The sequence below is a fragment of the Phyllobates terribilis genome, unplaced genomic scaffold (genome assembly GCF_046119375.1).
Source record: "Phyllobates terribilis strain yellow unplaced genomic scaffold, ASM4611937v1 Scaffold_3__8_contigs__length_932513732, whole genome shotgun sequence".
In the NCBI taxonomy this organism is placed as follows: Eukaryota; Metazoa; Chordata; class Amphibia; order Anura; family Dendrobatidae; genus Phyllobates; species Phyllobates terribilis.
Window position 1 is genome coordinate 237,683,230 of NW_027362763.1, and position 18,084 is coordinate 237,701,313.

The window sequence follows — 18,084 nt, forward strand, 5'->3', positions numbered from 1 at the left end:
TGTCTGTCCCTGTTCTTGCTCTGGCCCGGCGGAGTCTCTTTGTCCTGCATCCCTGCTCTTATACTGCCCTGAGGCCCAGCTCCACCTGTGGGGAGCTATACCATCAAGCTGCCTTATCACCAGCCTCAGTGGACTGCGCAGCGCTGGTGATCTTCACCAGAAGCCACAGGTGGCGTCATGAACTCTTTCTTTTATAAAATCAACCCCTTTTTAAGGAGAGACCCCAGGGTACGGGCCCGGGAGCCAACCACTGCGACATCCCTGAAGGCCAGGCCAAAGGCCCGGGTACCGATTTGTCCCCATTCCCCTGGGCTGGTCAGATGGAGTGGAGGATGGCTGGTTGATGGACACCCCATGCAAACACGGCTACGGCGCTAACAAGGAGGAGGTGGAGTAATGTTTTGGGCTGGAATCATGAGGAGAGAGATTGTCAGCCCTTTTAGGATCCCTGAAGTGGTAAAGATGAACTCCATAATGTATGTTGAGTTTCTCAAACAGCACTTCCTTCCATGGTTCAAGAAGAAGAACCGTGCATTCCGCAGCAAGATCATTTTCATGCATGATAATGCCCCGTCTCATGCTGCACATAACACATCTGCATCTCTGGCTGCTATGGGCATAAAAGGGGACAAACTTATGGTGTGGCACCCATGCTCCCCTGACCTCAACCCCATTGAGAACCTCTGGAGCATCATCAAAAGGAGTGTCTATGATAGCGGGAGGCAGTTCACATCTAAGCAACAGCTCTGGGAGGGTATTCTGTCCTCATGCCAAACAATTAAAGCAGAAACCATCCAAAACCTGACAAATTCAATGGACGAGAGAGTTCAGAAGCTCCTTTCGAACAAGGGGTCCTATGTGCAAATGTAACATCACCTAGAATAAAGTTTTGATTTGAAAACTGTTTGATTTCAGTTTGTAATAACCTGCTAATGCTTTTAATTTCAAAAATGACCATTTTTTTGTTCTTTATTAAAATGAAAAGGTTGAAAACTCTGCTGTGCATAATAATTTGGAACATGCATTTTGAGTGCAGTTTGAGTTTTTTATTTTTTTTTAAATATACAGTTATCATAGGCAGTTTGTACAAAAACCTTTCAATTGTACTCTAATAGTTATTTGACTGGAAAATTACAATGACTGCAATTCATATTGATAATTTGGGAAAATCTGAGAAAATATTATTTGCATAATAATTTGGAACACATTGTCATCCTAGTGGTAACTCTACAAATGAGCTACATCAGCATAATGGAATATACATAATGAAGAGTTTGTGGTCTACATCTGTGCTGCCAACTGATGAAGAAACGTCAAATGCCAGAGATGATATAAATTAGTGTATTTTTTTTTTCTACGTGTTTCGAAGTGTAACCCACTTCTTCAGGAAATATAAAGCATTTAATATGGTTTTTATGTATGGTTGTCCTGAAGGAAAAGTCAGTGGACAATTTTATCATACCATTAATTGCATCATAATCCGGAGAGTGCAGAAACACTTCCAATCTTACTATTCAAATTTTCTCTCTCATGCCTCACTTTATTAATACTCACTTTCATGTTCCACCTCATGGTCAGCAAGCAAGGAGACTTGATTCTTCATTTGCCAGGATTCCTTAAACACAGACCTTTACAATTCCAACTGCTTATCCCAAATACACTATAAGACCCCCATACTCCTTTGACTAAAGTCAGCAGGATCGGCTAACAGTCTAAAACGTATAGTGACCTTCTGACTCTCCTTCAAATCGGTTGAGAGAAGGACTTAGCACATCTGATTTATGATGCAAAATCCTTGTGTTCTCTGGGTGATAAGCCAATACCATCGAGCATTCTTGGTATGGAATAGTCAGGAGAGATAGCTGTCGGACAAGCAGTTGAACAGCAAACAGCTACCTAATATGTATGAGGTTATTAAAGGTAGCCTAACCTGCAAATTTTGATGTGCTTGGCCAACAGTCTGATGTGCATGAGGACCTCCCAACTCTCCCCCAAAAGTGGAGAGAACGGTTTGGCACATCTGATTAATGATACCCGATCCTTGTGTTCTCTGGGTGATAAGCCATTGCCATAGAGAATACAGAAGCCTCGGTAGTATTTTTGTGTATGGAGGACTCAGGAGAGATAGCTATCGGACAAGCAATTGTTCAGCCAATAGCTATCTAATGTGTATAGGTTTATTAAAGGTGGCCTAACCTGCTAATTTCAGTGGGACTGGCCAACCATCTAATGTGTTTTGCCTCTCCTGACTGTCTCTCAACAGATCAATTCCAACACCCGATCCTTTCATTCTCCAGGCAGATAAACCACTCTTCCCTTTAAAGAGCATGAGGCGTTCATGTGTAAAGGGCAGTCGGGAGAGATGTCTCCCACTGATAAGATTCTATGTAGATGGTAGGAGGAGAAGAGGGAGGAGCTAGAGACAGAGCTCCTCCCTTCTCTGGTGTACAGAAAATCTCATCAGCACTAGTGTTGAGCGAACATGCTCGACACTGCTCGGTACTCGCCCGAGCATCACGCTACTCGGGATGTTCGGCGAGCACCGAGCATTTCCGGGTTAATCGGGCGGGAGCTCGGGTCTCCGCCCTGCATGTTTGGCGCTCTTTACAGAGCCAATGAACATGCAGGGATTGCCAGCCAGTCACTGTAATGCCGCAGCCATGTTGTTTGTGGGCATTACAGTGATTGGCTGGCCGCACAGCGTCACCTCGAGTATTTAAAACCGGGCGCCGCCATCTTGGACACAGTCGCTCCGGATCAGACAGTGTAGGGACAGTGCTGCTGATTTAGGGAGAGATATATCCTGCAAAATAGTTAGTGTAGGGTCTGTAAAGGCTGCCAGATCAAACAAACAGTCCTTCTCAGGACTAATATCTAGTGTTGAGCCACCCCCGTAGTGTTCGAGTTCGGTTCGGTTCGTCGAACACCCGTGTGTTCGCCGAACTGTTCGTCGAACTGTTCGTCGAACACCTTCGAACACCGTTAAAACCAATGGCAGGCAAACAAAAGCACATAGAAACACATAGAAAACACCTTCAAAGGTGTCCAAAAGCTGACAAACTGCTCAGAAGACACAACTAACACATGGAAAAGTGACAAGTACATATAGTCATGCGAAAAGAAAAGAGGTGGAGGAGTAAAAGGAGGGGGAGACACAGATATAGGCATGTCATGCCCTTCTAAAATCCAAAAAGTGAGAAGCCGACACGTTCAGTCCGCTCCTGCCCGTGCCACCTCCGTGTCGCCGGGTTTGTGCCAGAGCCGCGGTGAACCCTGACGGCCAGCCCCCCTCTCCCAATACTGGTGCCTGTCCGCTGGTGGGTCGAGCGAGCCCCCCTGTGGTGGAGGCAGCTCTAAGCTTTTTAATTTAAATTGTCTCTCTAATTTGAATGAATACACTTTAAATCCATTTACAAGGATCTATTTGAGGGCAAGTCTCATGCCAGCAGCCGCGTAATTCCAGCTCCAGTAGCGTCCACTAAAGATGCTGCAGTTAAAAAGCTTTTATAAGGATCGAGCTCGGCTGTCCACCGCAAGGCATCCTACTGCCAGTCCCAGCCCCTATGCCTTGGGGTGCCTCCTGATGCTCTTCACTGAGTATCCCGTGGTCCCGAAGCATTTCCTTTGAAAAAATTAAGTGTCCAAACTACAGGTGGTGTAGCTTGCTTAACAGCCGGGATAATCCGCTGACTAGCAGACACTGCTACTAGGCACAAAATATTTCCTGGGCTAGATGCAGTTAAAAATTTGTAATTAGATACTCTCGTTGGATGCTGAGAAAGCATTCCATAGAGTCTCCTGGCACGCCATATATGATTCTCTTAAAAAGCTTGGGGTAGGGGTCTAGGGGACCCTTTTATAGCCAAAATCACGGCCCTGTATCACAATACGTCACCTAGGCTGAAGATAAATGGAACTGTAGCACCCTGAGGGCTCGGTTGCTACAGAGGTATTGCACCTCACCCAGAGGTGTGATATCTCACTCTCAGGTAAGGATGGAGTGTGGATCAGGACCCGACACCTGCATGCATTACACCACATTGCCGTGGGGCAGGGCGACCAATATGCCTCTGAGATGGGCACGACAGTCCCTGTCCCTGGCTGGAGTGGGGGGAGGGAACACTGAGGAAGGGGAACCCTGTAGTGCAGGAGCAGGGAGGAAGCAGTTCCTGGGTGCATTGAGAAGGGAGTATAAAAGGTGGGCACCATCTTAGTTCAGTGCAGAGAAGTCTGAGCAGAAGTGGCAGGGACCAGGGGCTCTGCATGAGCTCTGCTCCGGAGGCGGGCCTAGTAACAGAGGCCCAGGCCTGGAAAAGGGAGAAGGAAGGAAGAGGAGCGGAGAAGGCTCCAGGAACGAGGAATGAAGGGATCCCAGGGGTGCGGACGGGCGAGTTGCCACCGCACGCCCGAATCCACCTGCGTGGAGGGGTCAGGCCAAAGGGGGAGACCGGTCCCCGAAACTAGTGGAGGCAGGAAACAACACTCAGCTAGAAACCGGAGGCTGTGACATTTTATGTGGCGCAGCCCCTCGCTACACCCGCTAGGAAGGCACCACATAGGGTCAGGGAAACTGGCGCCAAGTTTACCAAGAGGAAGCCCGAGGCAGCCGGACAGAAGGGTTGGTAAGAAAGGCCAGACAAAGGACACACAAAGGGGGTCCTGTGAAGCGCTCCAAAGTTATCTGGGAGTTGTCTGAGCCCCTCACCTGGTGAGCACAGTACGACGTGGGCAGCCGTTACCTGCAGACGTGGTCTGGATAATAAGAACTGTGAGTAAAGGCCCTGGACTGCATCACTGACTCCGTGTCGTTACTGCTGCTGCCCTGCACCATCACCCCCATCCTCCGCATACACTGCCCTGAGGCTATACTCCTCCCGTGGGGAGTTATGCTACGCTCTGCTGCACCCACAACACCAGCCTCAGCGATCTGCCCTGCAGCCGCGGTTCACTCTGACCGCAATCCACGGGTGGCGTAGTCGGACATTTAAACATCAAAACCACATAAATAGTTCCGCCACTGGTTTGACCACCCTGAGCCACGGAACCGGGTCACCGCCACGAAGACTACAACCACCAGCATCCACCAAAAAGGGTCCGGCTCCGGGTGTCCCAAGGCCCAGGGGGTGCATCAGAACATTTTCATCACCTTTCACAATCACCAATGGGACAAGGCAGGGATGTCCTCTGTCCCCTCTCTTATACATCCTAGTGACGGAGCACCTGCTCTCATCAATTCGCCATAACCCCAATATTAGGTGGATTGAGGTGGGAGGCACCGAGTACAAGTGCTCTCTATTTGCTGATGATGTCCTAGTATATATCACTCAATCACATATATCCATCCATGCTGTTATGGCTGAAATAGATCACTTTGTTACATGGTCAAATTTTAAAATCAATGCAGCGAAGTCTGAGGCCCTCGATGTCTCCCTCCCCAAATCCATATAGGATTCCATCCAGTCCAACTTTCCCTTTGCCTGGCCCTCACATGGTATCAAATACTTAGGAATTCCTATTCATAAAGACCTCTCCCATCTATGTTATCTTAATTTTGGGCCCTTTATTGAACAACTCCATACAGACCACGGTTGGCAAGTTAGAACTGTAAGATTCACTACGTGAACCACTGGTGTTTTGTGGAAAAGCACATGTAAACTGTGTTCCAAATTATTATGCAAAAAGTGTTTAGGAGTGATAAGGGAAGAATTTGTTTGTTTGTCAGTTAAACTCATTGATGGTGATGTGTGTCAGGGCTCTTTATATCACTGTAAGCAATTGCAGACACCTGTGCTAATTAGTTTGGGAGGTGTGTCCAATGAAAGGCAAGACTACTTAAGAAGGCTGTCTCACATTATTAAGCAGCCTACATTTTCTGCCAAAATGGGAAAGAAAAAGGATGTGTCGGCTGCTGAGAAGCAACAAATTGTGGAGTGTTTAGGTCAAGGCATGACTACAATCAACATTGTGCGATGATCAGGATGAAGTGTCTTGGCAATCAAGAAGTATGTAGCTGATTCACAGTACACACGTGTGCGTGCTGATAAGGGCAAATTGAGGACTCTTTCCTACAGGCAATTACGTCAGGTTAAAAGAGCAGCGGCAAAAAAGCCTTGTCATAGCAGCAGACAAGTTTTTGAAGCTGCTGGTGCCTCCAACGTCCCCCGAACAACAAGATGCAGGGTCCTTCAGAGGTTTGCAGCTGTGCATACGCCATCCTGTCGACCTCCTCTATCCACTTCACACAAGCAGAAACGGCTCCAGTGGGCCAAACATTACATGAAGACTGATTTCAAAACTGTTTTGTTCACGGATGAGTGCCGTGCAGCGCTCGATGGTCCAGATGGATGGAGTGGAGGATGGCTGGTTGATGGACACCCCACGCAAACACGGTTACAGCGCCAACAAGGAGGAAGTGGAGTAATGTTTTGGGCTGGAATCATGGGGAGAGAGATTTTCGGCCCCTTTAGGATCCCTGAAGGCGCTAAAGATGAACTCCATAATGTATGCGGATTTTCTCAAACAGAACTTCCTGCCATGGTTCAAGAAGAAGAACCGTGTATTTCACAGCAAGATCATTTTTTTGCATGATAATGCACCATCTCATGCTGCACATAAAACATCTGCATCTCTGGCTGATATGGGCATAAAAGGGGAAAAACTTATGGTGTGACCCCCATGCTCCCCTGACCTCTACCCCATTCAGAACCTCTGGAGCATCATCAAAAGGAGTGTCTATCATGGCGGGAGGCAGTTCACATCTAAGCAACAGCTCTGGGAGGGTATTCTGTCCTCATGCAAAACAATTGAAGCAGAAACCATCCAAAACCTGACAAATTCAATGGCGAGAGAGTTCAGAAGCTCCTTTCGAACAAGGGGTCCTATGTGAAAATGTAACATCACCTAGAATAAAGTTTTGAGTTGAAAACTGTTTGATTTCAGTTTCTAATAACCTGCTAATGCTTATAATTTCAAAAATGACCATTTTTTTGGTCTTTATTAAAATGAAAAGGTTGATCGAAAAGTTTGGGAGATCTAAGAGCGTGGCAACCCAGTAGTCATGATTACTTCGAATTCTGACAATATGAGGGTCATGTTGCAGGTAGTGCAGCAAGAAGGCACTTATGTGTCTTGCGCATCTCGGAGCCCCAAAATTATTTTCCGGGCTAGATGCAGCTAAAAATTGTTATTAATTTTAAATCTGGTGGAGCTTAGTATAGATGGCCTAATAGGATCAGTGCTGCACACTGCTACAAAGCACAAATTATTTTCCAGTCAAGATACAGATAAACATGATTAGTAATTTTAAATCTGGTGGAGCTTATTATAGATGGCCTAATAGAATCAGTGCTGCACACTGCTACAAAGCCCAAATTATTTTCCAGCCAAGATACAGATAAACATGATTAGTAATTTGAAAGCTTAAAACGGTTGGTAGGGTGATTTTAACCAATCATCAAGCTTTTACTCTCCCCAGGATGACACAGGGGTAGAAAAGTCGTTTCGGATCCATGATTTGTTCATCTTTATGAACATGAGTCTGTCTACATTATCAGTGGAGAGCCGCGTGCGCTTATCTGTCAGCACACCACCAGCAGCGCTGAACACACGTTCAGACAGAACGCTGGCTGCGGGGCATGACAAGATCTCCAAGGCGTAAGTGGCTAGCTCCGGCCATTTATCCAGATTGGAAGCCCAAAAAGAGCAAGGGTCCAGTGACACAGTCATGGCTTCAATGTTTACTTGGAGATACTCCTGTACCATCGTCTCTAGGCGTTGACTATGTGTCAGACTTCTTGTCTCCTGTGGCCTTGCAAAGGATGGGCTAAAAAAGTGGTGAAATGATTCCGCAAAATTGATGTTACCAGCAGATACTGTGGTTCTGTTACGGTTTGAGTGCTGAACACTTGACGGTCCCACGGTTGGCAAGTTGGAACTGTGAGATTCACTACGTGCACCACTGGTGTTTTGTGGAAAAGCACATGTAAGATTCTGCAACAGTCTCTGCTGATACTCCTGCATGCGTGCATCCCTTTCTATGGCAGGAATAATTTCTGCAAATTTACTTTTGTACCGGGGATCTAACAGTGTGGCAACCCAGTAGTCAGGATTATTTCTAATTCTCACAATTCGAGGGTCATGTTGCAGGTAGTGCAGCAAGAAGGCACTCATGTGTGTTGCGCATCCAGGAGCACCAAGTCCCTGTTGTGTTGGTGGCGAGGTAACAATCATGCTTCCTTCCTCTGTCCTCTCCCCCCAACCTCGCACAACAGAAATGTGATCAAGGTCTCCCTCATCTGATGAGTCTTCCATCAGTTCGTCCTCCACTTCTTCCTGGGCTCCTGCACCTTCCTCAATAGTGTGGCTGCTACCATGCGCCCTGGTAAAACCATCTCCCCCACCCTCACATGCCTGCCGCCTTGGTGCTGCCGACCGTCTGGACCTTGCAGATGTTAGCCCTTCCGCATACAACTCCTCCTCCTCTACTTCCTCCACCTCCTCTTGTGCCACCACCTGACTCCGAATTCTGTTTAACATGTGCTCCAGCATGTAAATCACCGGAATAGTCATGCTGATAATGGCATCGTCAGCACTAAACATCTTCGTCGCCATTTCAAAACTGTGCAGAAGGGTGCATAGGTCCCTGATCTGAGACCACTCCTCCAGCGTGATTTGCCCCACCTCTGGATCTCGTTGGCCCAGGCTATACGTCAGAACGTATTGCACCAGGGCTTGTCGGTGCTGCCACAGTCGCTGCAACATGTGCAGAGTTGAATTTCGCCGGGTAGGCACATCGCATTTTAGCCGGTGAAGTGGCAGGCCCAACGACTTCTGTAGAGATGTAAGTCGCTGAGCTGCGGGATGCGAACGGCGGAAGTGAGCACACAGCGACCGTGCCCTCTGCAGAAGGCCATCTAGTCTGGGATAGTGGGCTAAAAATTGCTGGACAACCAGGTTCAACACGTGAGCCATACAACGCACGTGTGTGACATTGCCCCGGCGAAGGGCCGCACCCAGGTTTGCAGCATTGTCGCACACGGCCTTCCCTGGTTTCAGGTCCAGTGGAGACAACCATTCATGAAATTGGTTCTCCAGAGCTGACCACAACTCCTCAGCTGTGTGACTCACATTTCCCAGACATTTCAAAGTAAAAACCGCCTGATGACGTTGAGCCCTACTGCCAGCATAGTAAAGAGGTGTGCAGGATCCCTTCTGCGCAGTTAGAAAGCTTGTGGCATGACCAGACAGGCTTTGGGTGCAGGTGGAGGACCGAGAGGAGGTTGAGGAGGCAGAAGCAGTGGAGGAACTTTGAGATAAAGAGGATTGACGCACAACTCGTGGGGACGGCAAGACTTGGACAGCAGCCCCTTGTCCTGCTGTCACCATAGTTACCCAGTGCCCAGTCAGCGACATGTAACGCCCCTGTCCATGCCTACTCGTCCAAGTGTCTGTGGTGAAATGCACCCTGTCACACACAGAGTTTCTCAAAGAAGCGATGATGTTGTGTGCGACATGCTGCTGCTTTCTTTGAGAAGTAGTGCCGACTGGGCATCTGGTACTGGGGCACTGAAACGGACATAAGGTGTCAAAAATCCTCTGTGTCCACCAGGCGGAAAGGCAGCATTTCTGTAGCCAAGAGCTTGCAGATGGTGAAATTCAACCTCTTAGCTTTCTCATGGCTAGGAGGAAATGGTCTTTTACTTGTCCAGATCTGAGGGACCGAGGGCTGGCTATTGTGCTTAGACGGGGTTGATAAGGGTGTCCCCGGCATTCTGACGGTCTGTGAGGAAGATGCAGGCGGACATGTTAGGTTGCCTTGATCCAAAGGTGGTGCTATCGATGTCGGACAGCGCTCAACACCAGCTGGTGTTACCACCTCCAAAGAAAATGATGACCTGCCAATCACGCTGGCTGTTGCGGGTAAAGAGGTGGCAGGTCTGCGCCCCAAAACAGGTGTGACTGCTGTCCCCCCAGTCACAGAGGATGAAGTGGCCGCGGATGCACAAGATATGGCAGACGGTGGTTGGCCCGGCCGGCTAGGCCGCATTGTAGCACACTGAGCTTCCCACTGCAACTTATGCTTCATGTCCATGTGCCGTTTCATGCATGAAGTACTCAAACTATGTATTTTTTGGCCTCTACTTAGCTTTTGCTGACAAATGTTATAGATAACACGAGTTGGGTCATCTTTATCGATCTGAAAAAATGCCCAGGCTATGCAAGGCTTAGCACCCATGCGACCTGAAGAGCCACCACGACTTGTGGTGAGAGGCAGAGTTGACGTGCTTCCAGTACTACGTCTCTGTCCAGGAAGGCGCAACCTGACCTCGTCGTCACTAGCATCTTCCTCCACCTCCTCTGCTGACCTCATCTCTTGGCTGACTGTGGGTTGACAGTAAGTGGGATCTCCAACCTCATCATCATCACCCTGTGCGTTATCGCACCCGTCGTCCTCAGAGCCAACCTGTTCCTGCCCTGACAAAAAACTAAAGTTGTCGCTCCAATCAGGTGTTTGAGTCTCATCATCGTCTTCCTCATTGTCTCCACCAACAGGAGTTACAGTTTGGGAATGAGGGTCTACATTATGGTCAGAACCTTCTGCGTCTGGTCCTGGATCCGACTCATAAAGATTCTGGGCATCAGTGCAAATCATTTCCTCGTCTGGATTCACAGAAGCGCTGGAGTCGACCTCTGATTCCCAGGCTATAGTATGAGTAAACAGCTCTGCAGACTCAACCATCTGTTCTACCTCATACTCAGACGGGCAGCTGGAGATTTGGGAGCTGTGAGGAAGCAAGTGCGATTGGGGTGACACCTTTGAGGACTGGAGTATTTGTGATGTTGAAGTTGATGTGGAGGAGAGCCCACTTAAAGGAGCACTTGATATCCGTTGAAGCACCTGCTGTTTTTGTGCCTCATCTGGAATTTGTAGCGATTGGCGTGGCCGTAAGAAAGGGATCTTATCACATTGTCCGCTAAAAGAAGTAGACATTTTAGTTTGGCTGGAAGATGGTCTTTCTTCTGCAGATGTTACTGTTGCTTTAACACCTACCCCACGGACACAACCTTTTTTCCCCTTCCCAACACGCCTATTCCCCTTTCCACCAGCAGCAGGCCTTTTTCCACTCATTTTGGTGGTTAACTAATTCACAACTCTGGAGTTGTTTGCACAAAAAAACAATGGATGGGAACCGAGAAATTATTTTTAATTTGCAACCTGATGGAGGTCAGTATAGATGGACTAATAGAGAAAGTCCCACACACTGCTAGAAGGCCAAATATTTTTTCAGAGCTAGATGCAGAAAAAAATTATATTCAGTTTGCAACCTGATGGAGGTCAGTATAGATGGACTAATAGAACAAGTCCCACACACAGCTAGAAGGCCAAATATTTTTTCAAAGGTAGATGCAGATAAAAATTATTTTTAATTTGCAACCTGATGGAGGTCAGTATAGATGGACTAATAGAGAAAGTCCCACACACTGCTAGAAGGCCAAATATTTTTTCAGAGCTAGATGCAGACAAAAAATTATTTTGAATTTGCAACCTGATGGAGGTCAGTATAGATGGACTAATAGAGAAAGTCCCACACACTGCTAGAAGCCCAATATTTTTTCAGAGGTAGATGCAGAAAAAAAATATATTCAGTTTGCAACCTGATGGAGGTCAGTATAGATGGACTAATAGAGAAAGTCCCACACACTGCTAGAAGCCCAAATATTTTTTCAGAGCTAGATGCAGATAAAAATTATTTTTAATTTGCAACCTGATGGAGGTCAGTATAGATGGACTAATAGAGAAAGTCCCACACACTGCTAGAAGGCCAAATATTTTTTGAGAGCTACATGAAGAAAAAATTATATTCAGTTTGCAACCTGATGGAGGTCAGTATACATGGACTAGTAGAACAAGTCCCACACACAGCTAGAAGCCCAAATATTTTTTCAGAGGTAGATGCAGAAAAAAATTATATTCAGTTTGCAACCTGATGGAGGTCTGTATAGCTGGATTAATAGAACAAGTCCCACACACAGCTAGAAGCCCAAATATTTTTTCAGAGGTAGATGCAGAAAAAAATTATATTCAGTTTGCAACCTGATGGAGGTCTGTATAGATGGATTAATACAACAAGTCCCACACACAGCTAGAAGCCCAATATTTTTTCAGAGGTAGATGCAGAAAAAAAATATATTCAGTTTGCAACCTGATGGAGGTCAGTATAGATGGACTAATAGAGAAAGTCCCACACACTGCTAGAAGGCCAAATATTTTTTCAGAGCTAGATGCAGACAAAAAATTATTTTGAATTTGCAACCTGATGGAGGTCAGTATAGATGGACTAATAGAGAAAGTCCCACACACTGCTAGAAGCCCAATATTTTTTCAGAGGTAGATGCAGAAAAAAAATATATTCAGTTTGCAACCTGATGGAGGTCAGTATAGATGGACTAATAGAGAAAGTCCCACACACTGCTAGAAGCCCAAATATTTTTTCAGAGCTAGATGCAGATAAAAATTATTTTTAATTTGCAACCTGATGGAGGTCAGTATAGATGGACTAATAGAGAAAGTCCCACACACTGCTAGAAGGCCAAATATTTTTTGAGAGCTACATGAAGAAAAAATTATATTCAGTTTGCAACCTGATGGAGGTCAGTATACATGGACTAGTAGAACAAGTCCCACACACAGCTAGAAGCCCAAATATTTTTTCAGAGGTAGATGCAGAAAAAAATTATATTCAGTTTGCAACCTGATGGAGGTCTGTATAGCTGGATTAATAGAACAAGTCCCACACACAGCTAGAAGCCCAAATATTTTTTCAGAGGTAGATGCAGAAAAAAATTATATTCAGTTTGCAACCTGATGGAGGTCTGTATAGATGGATTAATACAACAAGTCCCACACACAGCTAGAAGCCCAATATTTTTTCAGAGGTAGATGCAGAAAAAAAATATATTCAGTTTGCAACCTGATGGAGGTCAGTATAGATGGACTAATAGAGAAAGTCCCACACACTGCTAGAAGGCCAAATATTTTTTCAGAGCTAGATGCAGACAAAAAATTATTTTTAATTTGCAACCTGATGGAGGTCAGTATAGATGGACTAATAGAGAAAGTCCCACACACTGCTAGAAGGCCAAATATTTTTTCAGAGCTAGATGCAGAAAAAAATTATATTCAGTTTGCAACCTGATGGAGGTCAGTATAGATGGACTAATAGAACAAGTCCCACACACAGCTAGAAGGCCAAATATTTTTTCAGAGGTAGATGCAGATAAAAATTATTTTTAATTTGCAACCTGATGGAGGTCAGTATAGATGGACTAATAGAGAAAGTCCCACACACTGCTAGAAGGCCAAATATTTTTTCAGAGCTAGATGCAGACAAAAAATTATTTTGAATTTCCAACCTGATGGAGGTCAGTATAGATGGACTAATAGAGAAAGTCCCACACACTGCTAGAAGCCCAATATTTTTTCAGAGGTAGATGCAGAAAAAAAATATATTCAGTTTGCAACCTGATGGAGGTCAGTATAGATGGACTAATAGAGAAAGTCCCACACACTGCTAGAAGGCCAAATATTTTTCAGAGCTAGATGCAGATAAAAATTATTTTTAATTTGCAACCTGATGGAGGTCAGTATAGATGGACTAATAGAGAAAGTCCCACACACTGCTAGAAGGCCAAATATTTTTTGAGAGCTAGATGCAGAAAAAATTATATTCAGTTTGCAACCTGATGGAGGTCAGTATAGATGGACTAATAGAACAAGTCCCACACACAGCTAGAAGCCCAAATATTTTTTCAGAGGTAGATGCAGAAAAAAATTATATTCAGTTTGCAACCTGATGGAGGTCTGTATAGATGGATTAATAGAACAAGTCCCACACACAGCTAGAACCCAAGATTTTTTCAGAGGTAGATGCAGAAAAAAATATATTCAGTTTGCAACCTGATGGAGGTCAGTATAGATGGACTAATAGAGAAAGTCCCACACACTGCTAGAAGGCCAAATATTTTTTCAGAGCTAGATGCAGAAAAAAATTATATTCAGTTTGCAACCTGATGGAGGTCAGTATAGATGGACTAATAGAGAAAGTCCCACACACTGCTAGAAGGCCAAATATTTTTTCAGAGCTCGATGCAGACAAAAAAATATTTTGAATTTGCAACCTGATGGAGGTCAGTATAGATGGACTAATAGAGAAAGTCCCACACACTGCTAGAAGCCCAATATTTTTTCAAAGGTAGATGCAGAAAAAAAATTATATTCAGTTTGCAACCTGATGGAGGTCTGTATAGATGGATTAATAGAACAAGTCCCACACACAGCTAGAACCCAAGATTTTTTCAGAGGTAGATGCAGAAAAAAAATATATTCAGTTTGCAACCTGATGGAGGTCAGTATAGATGGACTAATAGAGAAAGTCCCACACACTGCTAGAAGGCCAAATATTTTTTCAGAGCTAGATGCAGAAAAAAATTATATTCAGTTTGCAACCTGATGGAGGTCAGTATAGATGGACTAATAGAGAAAGTCCCACACACTGCTAGAAGGCCAAATATTTTTTCAGAGCTGGATGCAGACAAAAAATTATTTTGAATTTGCAACCTGATGGAGGTCAGTATAGATGGACTAATAGAACAAGTCCCACACACAGCTAGAAGCCCAAATATTTTTTCAGAGGTAGATGCAGAAAAAAATTATATTCAGTTTGCAACCTGATGGAGGTCTGTATAGATGGATTAATAGAACAAGTCCCACACACAGCTAGAAGCCCAAATATTTTTTCAGAGGTAGATGCAGAAAAAAATTATATTCAGTTTGCAACCTGATGGAGGTCTGTATAGATGGATTAATAGAACAAGTCCCACACACAGCTAGAAGCCAAAATATTTTTTCAGAGGTAGATGCAGAAAAAAAATATATTCAGTTTGCAACCTGATGGAGGTCAGTATAGATGGACTAATAGAGAAAGTCCCACACACTGCTAGAAGGCCAAATATTTTTTCAGAGCTAGATGCAGACAAAAAATTATTTTTAACTTGCAACCTGATGGAGGTCAGTATAGATGGACTAATAGAGAAAGTCCCACACACTGCTAGAAGGCCAAATATTTTTTCAGAGCTAGATGCAGATTTAAATTATTTTTAATTTGCAACCTGATGGAGGTCAGTATAGATGGACTAATAGAGAAAGTCCCACACACTGCTAGAAGGCCAAATATTTTTTCAGAGCTAGATGCAGAAAAAAATTATATTCAGTTTGCAACCTGATGGAGGTCAGTATAGATGGACTAATAGAACAAGTCCCACACACAGCTAGAAGCCCAAATATTTTTTCAGAGGTAGATGCAGAAAAAAATTATATTCAGTTTGCAACCTGATGGAGGTCTGTATAGATGGATTAATAGAACAAGTCCCACACACAGCTAGAAGCCCAATATTTTTTCAGAGGTAGATGCAGAAAAAAAATATATTCAGTTTGCAACCTGATGGAGGTCAGTATAGATGGACTAATAGAGAAAGTCCCACACACTGCTAGAAGGCCAAATATTTTTTCAGAGCTAGATGCAGACAAAAAATTATTTTGAATTTGCAACCTGATGGAGATCAGTATAGATGGACTAATAGAGAAAGTCCCACACACTGCTAGAAGGCCAAATATTTTTTCAGAGATAGATGCAGACAAAAAATTATTTTTAATTTGCAACCTGATGGAGGTCAGTATAGATGGACTAATAGAGAAAGTCCCACACACTGCTAGAAGGCCAAATATTTTTTCAGAGCTAGATGCAGATAAAAATTATTTTTAATTTGCAACCTGATGGAGGTCAGTATAGATGGACTAATAGAGAAAGTCCCACACACTGCTAGAAGGCCAAATATTTTTTGAGAGCTAGATGCAGAAAAAATTATATTCAGTTTGCAACCTGATGGAGGTCAGTATAGATGGACTAATAGAACAAGTCCCACACACAGCTAGAAGCCCAAATATTTTTTCAGAGGTAGATGCAGAAAAAAATTATATTCAGTTTGCAACCTGAAGGAGGTCTGTATAGATGGATTAATAGAACAAGTCCCACACACAGCTAGAAGCCCAAATATTTTTTCAGAGGTAGATGCAGAAAAAAATTATATTCAGTTTGCAACCTGATGGAGGTCTGTATAGATGGATTAATAGAACAAGTCCCACACACAGCTAGAAGCCCAAATATTTTTTCAGAGGTAGATGCAGAAAAAAAATATATTCAGTTTGCAACCTGATGGAGGTCAGTATAAATGGACTAATAGAGAAAGTCCCACACACTGCTAGAAGGCCAAATATTTTTTCAGAGCTAGATGCAGACAAAAAATTATTTTTAACTTGCAACCTGATGGAGGTCAGTATAGATGGACTAATAGAGAAAGTCCCACACACTGCTAGAAGGCCAAATATTTTTTCAGAGCTAGATGCAGATTTAAATTATTTTTAATTTGCAACCTGATGGAGGTCAGTATAGATTGACTAATAGAGAAAGTCCAACACACTGCTAGAAGGCCAAATATTTTTTCAGAGCTAGATGCAGAAAAAAATTATATTCAGTTTGCAACCTGATGGAGGTCAGTATAGATGGACTGAACAAGTCCCACACACAGCTAGAAGCCCAAATATTTTTTCAGAGGTAGATGCAGAAAAAAATTATATTCAGTTTGCAACCTGATGGAGGTCTGTATAGATGGATTAATAGAACAAGTCCCACACACAGCTAGAAGCCCAATATTTTTTCAGAGGTAGATGCAGAAAAAAAATATATTCAGTTTGCAACCTGATGGAGGTCAGTATAGATGGACTAATAGAGAAAGTCCCACACACTGCTAGAAGGCCAAATATTTTTTCAGAGCTAGATGCAGACAAAAAATTATTTTTAATTTGCAACCTGATGGAGGTCAGTATAGATGTACTAATAGAGAAAGTCCCACACACTGCTAGAAGGCCAAATAATTTTTCAGAGTTAGATGCAGACAAAAAATTATTTTTAATTTGCAACCTGATGGAGGTCAGTATAGATGGACTAATAGAGAAAGTCCCACACACTGCTAGAAGGCCAAATATTTTTTCAGAGCTAGATGCAGAAAAAAATTATATTCAGTTTGCAACCTGATGGAGGTCAGTATAGATGGACTAATAGAACAAGTCCCACACACAGCTAGAAGGCCAAATATTTTTTCAGAGCTAGATGCAGATAAAAATTATTTTTAATTTGCAACCTGATGGAGGTCAGTATAGATGGACTAATAGAGAAAGTCCCACACACTGCTAGAAGGCCAAATATTTTTTCAGAGGTAGATGCAGAAAAAAATTATATTCAGTTTGCAACCTGATGGAGGTCAGTATAGATGGACTAATAGAACAAGTCCCACACACAGCTAGAAGCCCAAATATTTTTTCAGAGGTAGATACAGAAAAAAATTATATTCAGTTTGCAACCTGATGGAGGTCTGTATAGATGGATTAATAGAACAAGTCCCACACACAGCTAGAAGCCCAAATATTTTTTCAGAGGTAGATGCAGAAAAAAAATATATTCAGTTTGCAACCTGATGGAGGTCAGTATAGATGGACTAATAGAGAAAGTCCCACACACTGCTAGAAGGCCAAATAATTTTTCAGAGTTAGATGCAGATAAAAATTATTTTTAATTTGCAACCTGATGGAGGTCAGTATAGATGGACTAATAGAGAAAGTCCCACACACTGCTAGAAGGCCAAATATTTTTTCAGAGCTAGATGCAAAAAAAAATTATATTCAGTTTGCAACCTGATGGAGGTCAGTATAGATGGACTAATAAAACAAGTCCCACACACAGCTAGAAGGCCAAATATTTTTTCAGAGGTAGATGCAGATAAAAATTATTTTTAATTTGCAGCCTGATGGAGGTCAGTATAGATGGACTAATAGAGAAAGTCCCACACACTGCTAGAAGGCCAAATATTTTTTCAGAGCTAGATGCAGACAAAAAATTATTTTGAATTTGCAACCTGATGGAGGTCAGTATAGATGGACTAATAGAGAAAGTCCCACACACTGCTAGAAGG